Source organism: Amblyomma maculatum, unplaced genomic scaffold (genome assembly GCF_055883805.1).
Source record: "Amblyomma maculatum isolate TAMU_Amacu unplaced genomic scaffold, ASM5588380v1 scaffold_13, whole genome shotgun sequence".
Classification (NCBI taxonomy): domain Eukaryota; kingdom Metazoa; phylum Arthropoda; class Arachnida; order Ixodida; family Ixodidae; genus Amblyomma; species Amblyomma maculatum.
The window spans coordinates 19,254,217-19,264,253 of NW_028146738.1; the positions used below are offsets into that span (position 1 = coordinate 19,254,217).

A 10,037-nucleotide genomic window follows, 5' to 3' on the forward strand; every position below is an offset into this window, starting at 1 on the left:
ATAAGATTGGGATGGAGCGCATTTGGCAAGCACTCGCAGATTATGACTAGCAGCTTACCGGTATCGCTCAAGTGGAAAGTATACAACAGTTGCATCTTGCCTGTACTCACCTATGGGGCTGAAACGTGGAGGCTAACCAAGAGAGTTCTACTTAAGTTGAGGACAACCCAGAGGGCTATGGAACGAAAAATGGTAGGGGTTACACTAAGAGATAGAAAGCGTGCAGAGTGGGTCAGAGAAATAACTCAAGTTACCGACATTCTAGTAGAAATTAAGAAGAAATGGACATGGGCAGGACATGTAGTGCGAAGAGAGGATAACCGATGGTCGCTGAGGGTAATTAACAAACTGGATTCCAAGGGAAGGAAAGCGTAGCAGGGGGCGGCAGAAGTTTAGGTGGGGGGATGAGATTAAGAAGTACGCAGGGGTCAAGTGGATGCAGCTAGCACAGAACCGGCTTAAGTGGAGAAATTTGGGAGAGGCCTTCGCCCTGCAGTGGGTATAATCAGGCTGATGATGATGATGATGATGACATAATGTGTATGTGTATTTCATCTGTAATGAAGTGATTTGAGCTGGGCCAGAAACAGCCTGCATTTTAACATGTGCACTGCATCTTGGGCCATTGGTGGGTCCCGTCATTTATAGATGCCATGTTGCCACAATACTGGATCATATGATGAAGCTTTGGGCAGATTGTATTGTGAGGTCTTTTTGTATACCTCTCGATAAAATCTCCTACATTCTAATTATAATGCCCAATATTTGTGGCTACACAGCATGAATAAATTGTGTGACTCACTGGTGACCAACTATGTAGTGAACATGTTAATATTCAGGCCATTTCTGCTTCAGCTCAAATGAGTGTTACAGAGGTAATACACATGCGCATTATGTAATCATCAGTAACAAGAAAACTGAAGAACCTGGCTCCACAAATATTTTCTCCGTTACACGCAGTACCAAGCATACAGAAATCATCATACCAGGTTTATGTAGCTTTCCAGAAACAAAACTGAAGCCTCTGTCTTTGGAGAAACAATTTCATTCTGTGAACTCTATATAAAACCTCTCATCACCAAGCACACAGAAATTGTTTAATGTTCTGCACATATGGTTTGTAATTAGCATATCAAAAACTCTTCTTCAATGCATTAACAGTGGGTTTTACATAAAGTAGAGCTTTTTTTACAGTGTAAGAAAACTGGTCTTCACATGACAATAAATGTGTCCAAGTAATGTTGACCTAATTCTGTGTGGTTGTCCACATTTCCTTATTGTCCACCCAAAGTATACTGTGCCTTCCTTACCCCAAATCCTAAAGTGTCGAAGAGCTTGCATCCTGTCATGGTGGTGCAGTGGTTAAGATGCCCGACTTCTGTGCCGGAGTACCCTGGTCGAACACTACCGCCGCCGCCTGAGTTTCGGTGGAGGCGAAACGTCTGCGTGGTGGGCATTGTCAGTGCACGTTAAAGATTCCCGGGTAGTCGAAACTACTGCACAGCCCTCCACTACGGCATATTTTTTTTCACTTACACTCCCATCTGTCTCCCATCCCTTACAGCGCAGGCCAGCTTTACACAAAAAAGTGTGACAAAGACTGTGCCTTTCCTTTCCTCTGAACCTATTATAAGAAATATTATGGTATGATATCATGGGGGGAGGCTATCAAGTCAGCTGCCTTCACTGGGATTAAGCAGCAGACGCATGCGCTATATAGCTGCGAGATTTCTCGTTTCTGTGGACTCCTAATTGTGTGTGTGGCTAAAAACGACAAATTCACTGCTTGTCCCCCATTCGAGAATAGATGCAAGCATAAAATTGCATTTATTACGAACGTTATCTCGTTGCCCGTCTCCACTGCTCGGATTAAGGTGTTGTCACGACGACGCAATTTGCTACGCACAATGCTCTGTGGCTTCCTCGAACGCGCTGGCCGCAATGATACGGATACGTTCATATGTACTGGCGTGGTGGGACACCTTGATGGACAGTGATGAACAGCGGCTTGCTTGTTCACGTACCGCTGTTTCTGATTATGGGAGCTCAGAGTTTCCATTTCTCCTGATTTATCTCTGCCCCCTTTATTTATGGTCACGCCCATTTATTGTCACGCCCAGGAAATATACGACACACCTATTTTCCGGTTTGGTGCCTCAGAAATGAATATGTAATTATGTTCTCTTTTTTGAATGACCAGTCGTGAAGTACATTCATTGCGCCGAAGTCTTAAATATCTTCCGCCATTTGCACCAGGCCGTGGGATCCGCCGAATAACCTCCCCCTATCTAAACAAGACGAGGTCAAAGAATGTGGTGGTTTGGCATTTTGCACTGAAAAGGAGGAGCGGGCTGGGGGGGAAGGGATACGCCAGGGCACGAGATGCCAGTAATCATAGCGACGCCATCATTAAAGCTTGCGAGCTGTTATATTTCATCGCGTTTATGCAGTCGACATTGCATAACACGATAAAAGAAATGTTCTCAAGAAGGAAACATTCAAACTGAATGCCATTGTTTTCCGAGTTCTAATAAGAACTGGAATATTTGTCGCCAGAAGTAGCAACAATTCCGTCAAAGGAAGAATATAACAACCACGAGCCCTAAGGCAGCAAAAAAAGGAAAAAAGCTGCGCTTAAATTGATCGAATGCGAAAAATTGTCTCCGACAAGGGAAACAGTGCTTAGAAACCAGGAAACCCTTAGCCGAGTGAAATAGCCTATCAGCCTATTTCACTCGGGGAATCACTGGGTTGCCATTATTACTCCTTAAAAATTGAATTTGCTGTGACTTTGTGCGAGTGCACTAAAATGCGGCGAGGAGATGTGTCATTGATCTAAATTTTGAGCACCTACTTTTATGAGTTCACCACAAGGTTATGTTTCGGTACAGATCAGTTGAAAGAAGTATCTTTGGCGCTTCGTACCGGCACGAGAATCTTGAATTTCAATGAACTGCTTTCAACATGGTGAAGGCATCGCCTTCAGAAGGGTCCGCGAGTCATGGTCTCGCCCAAAGAGTGACAAATCCAGTCTCTTATAAAAACACCTGTTTACTTCTGGATATACGGAAAAGCATTCAATGAAAACAAAGCATGCTGTCGACGCATACCACAAAAGACTACCAAGGGTAAAACAGACCAAGGGTCAGGGTTTTACTGCGGCAAAAAAAAAAAATCACTGTGGCGCAAATGGGGCGAGCGATAGGGCCAAAGCACTAGCGGCGGCAAAAGAAACATTGCTCCTCGCGTGGCAGAAACTCACGCAAATACGCCTACGCCATTTCTGCAGGCACTGTTTCCGTCTTCGTCTTGCAGGTTTTCCTTCCGTCGTCCGTGCACATCCCGGTGGCCCGTGACGCTCGCTCGCCGCCCCGCGCTGGCCTTCGGCCGGGAAAAGGCCTCGAGCCTTGCTTCCGACGCGCTTATCTACCCTCGTTTTTTTCGCCGCTAACATGCCGCTCCCAAAATTGGCAGCTCGCACATGCGCAGTCGCGCTGCCCGCGCAAAAAACAATACCAACAGGAAAAAGCGCGCGCGGTTTGAAACACTAAAAGGGGCTACGAAGCCCCACACTACGCCCCCTCTCAAGACAGGACACCTCTCGAGGCGTCAAACAACGAAAGAAAGGGGACGGGGAGAAGTACAAAAACAATAGGTGAATGAAAGGCCGCTAACGGCTGGCGCCGCCGGATTTTTGGTAAACGAAGCCTATAGCGCAATCGCGTTAAAAACTCTAAAATGCAGGGATTATGTGGCATGGAATACTTTGAACTCAACCTTTTGGAGGTAGCTGATGATTGTAAGGTTGTCCTTGTTGCCTGTTTAGAATGCAATTTTTTCCCACTTATTTTGGTTTAGGGATGACTTAGCTTTGTCAAAGATACTTGCTGCTGGGTTAGTTCGTCTCGGTTCATAATTAAGTAGTTTTAAGGCGCAAAAAACAGACAAAACACATAGGATGACGCTTCGTCCTGTCATCTACCCATGTGTCTTGCCTGTTTTCTGCGCCTTAAAACTATTTAATTATCGACCTAATTTTGCTTTCAGAATGTTGCACTTTGTCTTTTTTTTTGTTGCCAATGGGCAAATTACTGTTATGTAATTTTTCCCCCTTTAAGTTCACAGGCAAACTGAAAATATTTACAGTATATTGTGAAAGAAGGCCAGGTCGAGACGCCAAAGTCGTGACGGCAAGGCAAGGTACGCCCTGTCAGCGTTTTAATCTGATGGAGAACCCAGGCGCGTGCTGGAGCCGGCGCCGCGGGACGATGACGATGATATGTACAAAAGAAAGAAGATTATGGTATGTACAGATGAAAGAAGATCCGTGCAAGGCTCACAATATGAATGGCAATAAGATGTTTATAAGCTTTCCGGTATCATTGCTGTGCTTGCCAACAGTATGTAACAGTTCCTGCTTACAAGCTGTAGGTTCATGAGACAAAATTGTTTGGAACATGTAGCGAACTGTTTGCAGTCAGTCAAGTGTAACGCATGAAAGCAGTTTGCGTTTTGCAGTGTTTTCCTAATTTTCAAGCACATGATCAATGCTGGGATCCAACTGCATGCTTGTCAGGCCGTACAAAAGCCAAATAGATTAAATGACATGTGTTACCATTTTTGCTGTGCACGAAAGTGTCTGCTCATTGTTCGTTAGCTTGCTTGCTTCTTAAGTTCGGTCAGACGACCGTCACTTTCCCTCTGATGAGTGCGCGTGCCTGTGTTTGTAGATTCAATGAGGTGTTGCTTTGCTTGTAGGGGTCATTGACTGGTGGCGTATAGTCTGCATTGGCTTCAAGAGTTTGATGTGCTTTCATGTAAAACCTTCTTTCACTGCGGGCGTTTGCTGTTGTCCTGAGCTCCGTCTTGCTACTCATCACTTTTTTTCTGACAGGGGCTCTCAATCACACGGAAGAAAAGCGAAGACAACCAAAGAGGAACAGCTGCGTCACAAGAGCAGGTCTCCATTGCAGTCGCGGACACAAATGCCACGCAAACATGCGAAGATGCCGGCAGTGGTCGAGCGACCCGAGATAACCATGGCCGTGCGGGCTGCGCTCAAGAATCACATAATGCGCCAACGCGAGAAGAAGAAGCAAGAGCAGGAGGCCGACGCTGCCGCAGAGCGGGTGCGACGAGGGCAAGAGCTCAAGCGTCGACAGCACGCGAAGGCGCTAGAAGAGATCCACGACCAGGTGCAGCAGTCTGAGAAGAAGCTGGTCACACTGAAAGAGAAGAAGCACCAGCTCTTCATGCAGCTCAAGAAGGTGTTTCACGAGGAAGACAAAAGGAAGCAAGCACTCAAGGAGGCCAACAAGAAGGCAGCGCTCAACCACCACTCGTACCTGCAGCAGCAGCAGCGACAGCAGCAGCAGCAGCAGCAGCAACCTGCTGCTGCGGCGCCTGGCGCTGCCGCCGCCTCCGCAGCGCCTCAGCACCTCTACATCCAGGAGATGAACAGAGTGCACTTCATGCACAACCTGGCGCAGCTGGTCCCTCAGAACTCGAGCGTCCTGCACCGGGCGCCGCTGAAGAGGACAATGACTCCGTCTCTGCTGCCGCCGTCAACGCAAGCCGAGTCCTCGTCCTCGCAGGAGCCGACGCCGCCGCAGTCGGGCTTCTTTCCTCAACATCCATACGCATACAGTACCGAAATCTCTGGCTCGGCGTATGGAGCCCCAAAGCTAATCCAGGCCTACGTCATGAGTCATGGGCCCATCTACTACGCGCTCGTGCCGGGACAGGTCTCGGGGCCCGCGATGGCGCCCGCTGCCACCGTTCCTTACCAGGCCTACCCGATGCAGCGGTTCCCGCACCACCACGAGTCCGCGGGCACAGCAGCAGCCGCGGCGGCGGCTGCGGTCGTCAAGCAGCAGAACATCGTTGCCATGGACAACTTTCACCTGGCACACGAACAGCAGCAGGCAGCCACCGCCGAGCAGCAAAAGCAGCAGCAACAGGCCGCCGCAGCTGCCGCCGCTACTCAGCTACAACAGCAGCAAGCCGCGGCTGCAGCAGCTGCCGCCGGCTACCCCGGCGTACCCGTGGTGCCGCAGCAGTCGGGCGTCTTTCCTCAACAGCCATACGCATACAGGGCCGAAATCCCTGGCTCGGCGTATCGAGCCCCAAAGCTAATCCCGGCCTACACCATGAGTCATGGGCCCATCTACTACGCGCTCGTGCCGGGACAGGTCTTGGGGCCCGCGATGGCGACCGCTACCACCGTTCCTTACCAGTCCTACCCGATGCAGCGGTTCCCGCACCACCACGAGTCCGCGGGCACAGCAGCAGCTGCGGCGGCGGCTGCGGTCGTCAAGCAGCAGAACATCGTTGACACGGACAACTTTCACCTGGCACACGAACAGCAACAGGTAGCCACCGCCGAGCAGCAAAAGCAGCAGCAACAGGCCGCCGCAGCTGCCACCGCAGCTGCCACCGCTACTCAGCGACAACAGCAGCAAGCCGCGGCTGCAGCAGCTGCCGCCGGCTACCCCGGCGTACCCGTGGTGCCGCAGCAGTCGGGCGTCTTTCCTCAACAGCCATACGCATAGAGGGCCGAAATCCCTGGCTCGGCATATGGAGCCCCAAAGCTAATCCCGGCCTACGCCATGAGTCATGGGCCCATCTACTACGCGCACGCGCCGGGACAGGGCTCAGGGCCCGCGATGGCGCCCGCTACCGCCGTTCCTTACCAGGCCTACCCGATGCAGTGGTTCCCGCACCACCACGAGTCCGCGGGCACAGCAGCAGCCGCGGCGGCGGCTGCGGTCGTTAAGCAGCAGAACATCGTTGCCACGGACAACTTTCACCTGGCACACAAACAGCAGCAGGCAGCCACCGCCGAGCAGCAACAGGCCGCCGCTGCTCAGCGACAACAGCAGCAAGCCACGGCTGCAGCAGCTGCCACCGGCTACCCCGGCAGACCCGTGGCGCCGCAGCCACAGGAGCACGGACTGCAGAAACCGCGCTTCCATCATGAGGAGAAGTTCTTTGCGTCACAGTCTTCGATGCTTCCGATGCGCACTCTGGCCTCGACAGCCCGATCGGCGGCCGCGCTCGCGCTGGCCAGCCCGCAGCCCAAGCCGTCGTCCTACTAAGCGCAGCAGTATCAGATCACGGCTGCAGCCTCCGCTACAGCCACGGCCACGCAGCGTCACCCCGGCTATCCGGGCCAGCCGACACGTTTCTACTGAAGGTGGCGGTGCACGTGTTATTATATTGGCCCTCGCGGCCGAAGGACGTCATTGTCGCACGCATTGTGGTCCCCACAAGAGCCAAGTTATTGTTTTAAAGCAGGTGTTTGCTGTGATTGTGGTTGATCCAGTGCTTAACGTCTGCTTAACGAGACAACAGAGAAGACATGTTCTGTAAGCACTGACAAGAATAAAAGATGGCAACCTGCTGTTTTGTCCTGCGTTCCTTATACACTTGAGAGCGGGGGGTCTCGTACCCCTCAAGAAACCCCTGATGTCAACCCTGCGTCGAACTCTGCTGTCTGCCGAGAGCACCCGTTTTCTATTATTTGATAATGCATATAGCCCATGGTCACAGCGTTACGCACAATTATATAAGAATTGCTTCTCTGATGCTTTGGAGGCTTTGGCAGGCCTGCATTTGTACTGGAAGAAGGAAATAATACATTTTATTATTTATTATGTGCATCATTGCCCTGTGCAGTGGCAGACACAGCTGTGGGAAGTAGTATTTGTACTGTCGGCATCACTCTTGTGTAAAGCGCTCAAGAAATGCTCTTCGCTCCGAACAAAACTAGACCTCATGGCAGCACCACAAATGAAGGCCTCGCCTTCACAAAACGGACCCGCGAGCCATGGCCTCATCCGATGAGTGACAAATCCAGTCTCTTTTAAAAACACCGGCTTATTTCCGAATAAACGGAAAAGCATTCAATGACAAGAAACAACAAACACAAGAAATGCCACTGAGCTGGAAACATCATGTCGACGCGTACGACAACAGACTACCAAGGATAAAACACGCCAAGGGTCAGGACATTGCCGCGGTAAAACAAAGCCCACTGCGACGCGAAAGAGGCGAGCGATAGCGCCAAGGTACTAGCGGCAGCACAAGGAACATTGCTCCTCACGTGGCATAAACTCACGCAAATACGCCGAGGCCATTTCTGCAGGCACTGCTTCCGTGTTTGTCTCACAGGTTTTCCTTCCGTCGTCCATGCACACCCCGCTGGCCTGTGACGCTCGCTGGCCGCCCCGCGCTGGCCTTCCGCCGGGCAAAAAGCCTCAAGCCTTGCTTCCGACGCGCTTATCTGCCCGCGTCTTTATGCCGCTAACACATAAACACGTAAGAGGGGACACTCCGTAGGGCCTGCGGCCGAGCTACTGCAGTGCTGCCAGCGCCCGGAGCTGCTGGTCAGACCGCTAATTTCGTGCGCCGAGATTTTAGGCTTGTGCTTTCGCTCTGTCTCGGTTTTGATAGCAGGCCTTTCGAAACTGATTTATATTAGGCTATTAAAATATTCAACTTCTTCGTTTAAAGGGGAACGCTAGGGCTCTAATATTTCATTCTATGCATGCCATAAATACAGGCGTAATAAAATCGCGGATCGCAACCATTTCACTGAAAATACCGCCAAGCTTCTCAAACAACCTAAGGAAGGATCAATTAGTTAATGCAGGTTGGAATAATGCGATCAGAGCTGTTCTCATTGTAACTTTTCCCGTTATTTAGCCGCTTTTCTCGCACAGAATAAGAGGCAGTGGTTTTATACAAAACGTTTATTTTTCCTGTTTACACTTTGAATTACATAAAAAGAATACTGAATCACGTTATGAAATGCATCATATTACAAAGAGCAGCAAGAAAAACATCACAGCAAGGCCTGGATCTGGAAGCTGGAACAACCTGAAACAGTATGAAAACGGACGCGAGTGGCTGCAATTATTCTATATTTTTCATGGCATCTAGCGCGACAGGGAAAATTATAGACCCTTTCTGGGTGGCTTGAGCATGCACTAACAGAACAAAAATACTCGCGGCATTGCTTAGATCATTCTGCGAACTACAAGCAAAGTGATAAGGCCATATGTCTTCGGCTCTTCGCAGCAGATAAGAAACATTACTATAGTTCGCGTCAGTTTTACCTTGAGCCTACACACCGTTTTACCGAGAGCGAGCAGGAGAGGAGGAAAATACTCTCTAACCAGATTCCTTGCGCCGGCCCATTGTTGCCAATACCGAGTGGGCTGTGCATTCGCACGCTTCATGCATAGTAGAGCGGCCTTGCACCTCGGTATAAGGTCGTTTGAGAGACTTAAATACCTTTATTAGCGCCCCTTTTAGTGGTAATGTCATCTGGACAGCAATGCGTGATCGTGGACTGCGCAAAGAATCAAAGAAATCTCAACATGATTGCCGAGAGCGTATGCGGAAAGCATGCATCGACAGTCCGAGTTCGGCTGTGATATGTTTCTGCTTCACCGCTTTCCAGTCTTACCTTATTTAATTCGCTTATGAATGTTTTATGCAAGCCAGATAAGCTTAGTACCAACGACGGACTCGCGAATATGATGCCCACTTCACTTCGCCGTAGTTGCCACGCATGCCGGGCAGACCGTGCCTCCCGCAAGCCCTCCGCGCCAACGATACGGTGGAGCTTTTCCGCCAACGCAAGAGCGTGCTAAAATCTGTTCTTCACTTAGAAAATAAGCCGACAGCAAAAAAAAAAAAAAAAAAAAACTTTCTTGCGGATTTCTGACCCATACCGTGTTATTGATACAAATAAGTTACGCAACACATTACTGCTAGTGCGGCGCGCGGCTCATCGTCTGCACGCTGGCTCCGCTGCTAAGGCGCCACCGAAATTTGCATCTTTCTTTTATTGATACTATGGGATCGGTAGTAAGGCAGTTCCATGAGAGACCATTTACTCTAGCGCTGAGCAATTACAAAGCGTCGTCGGATGTGCCTTCGATGCGAAACAATTTAGGTCTAGCGACGACTGGGGAGTAGCGCTCGACGAGAGTGCCGTAGTCCGCCGCGCCAACAAGTGGCGCCGCTTT

At 50.1% G+C, this 10,037-nt stretch overlaps 1 pseudogene; it reads left to right on the top strand.

Moving 5' to 3' along the window:
• The first annotated feature begins 5,006 nt into the window (after nt 1-5,006).
• Nucleotides 5,007-7,193, top strand: LOC146172301 (uncharacterized; annotated as a pseudogene).
• Nucleotides 7,194-10,037: the final 2,844 nt, after the last annotated feature.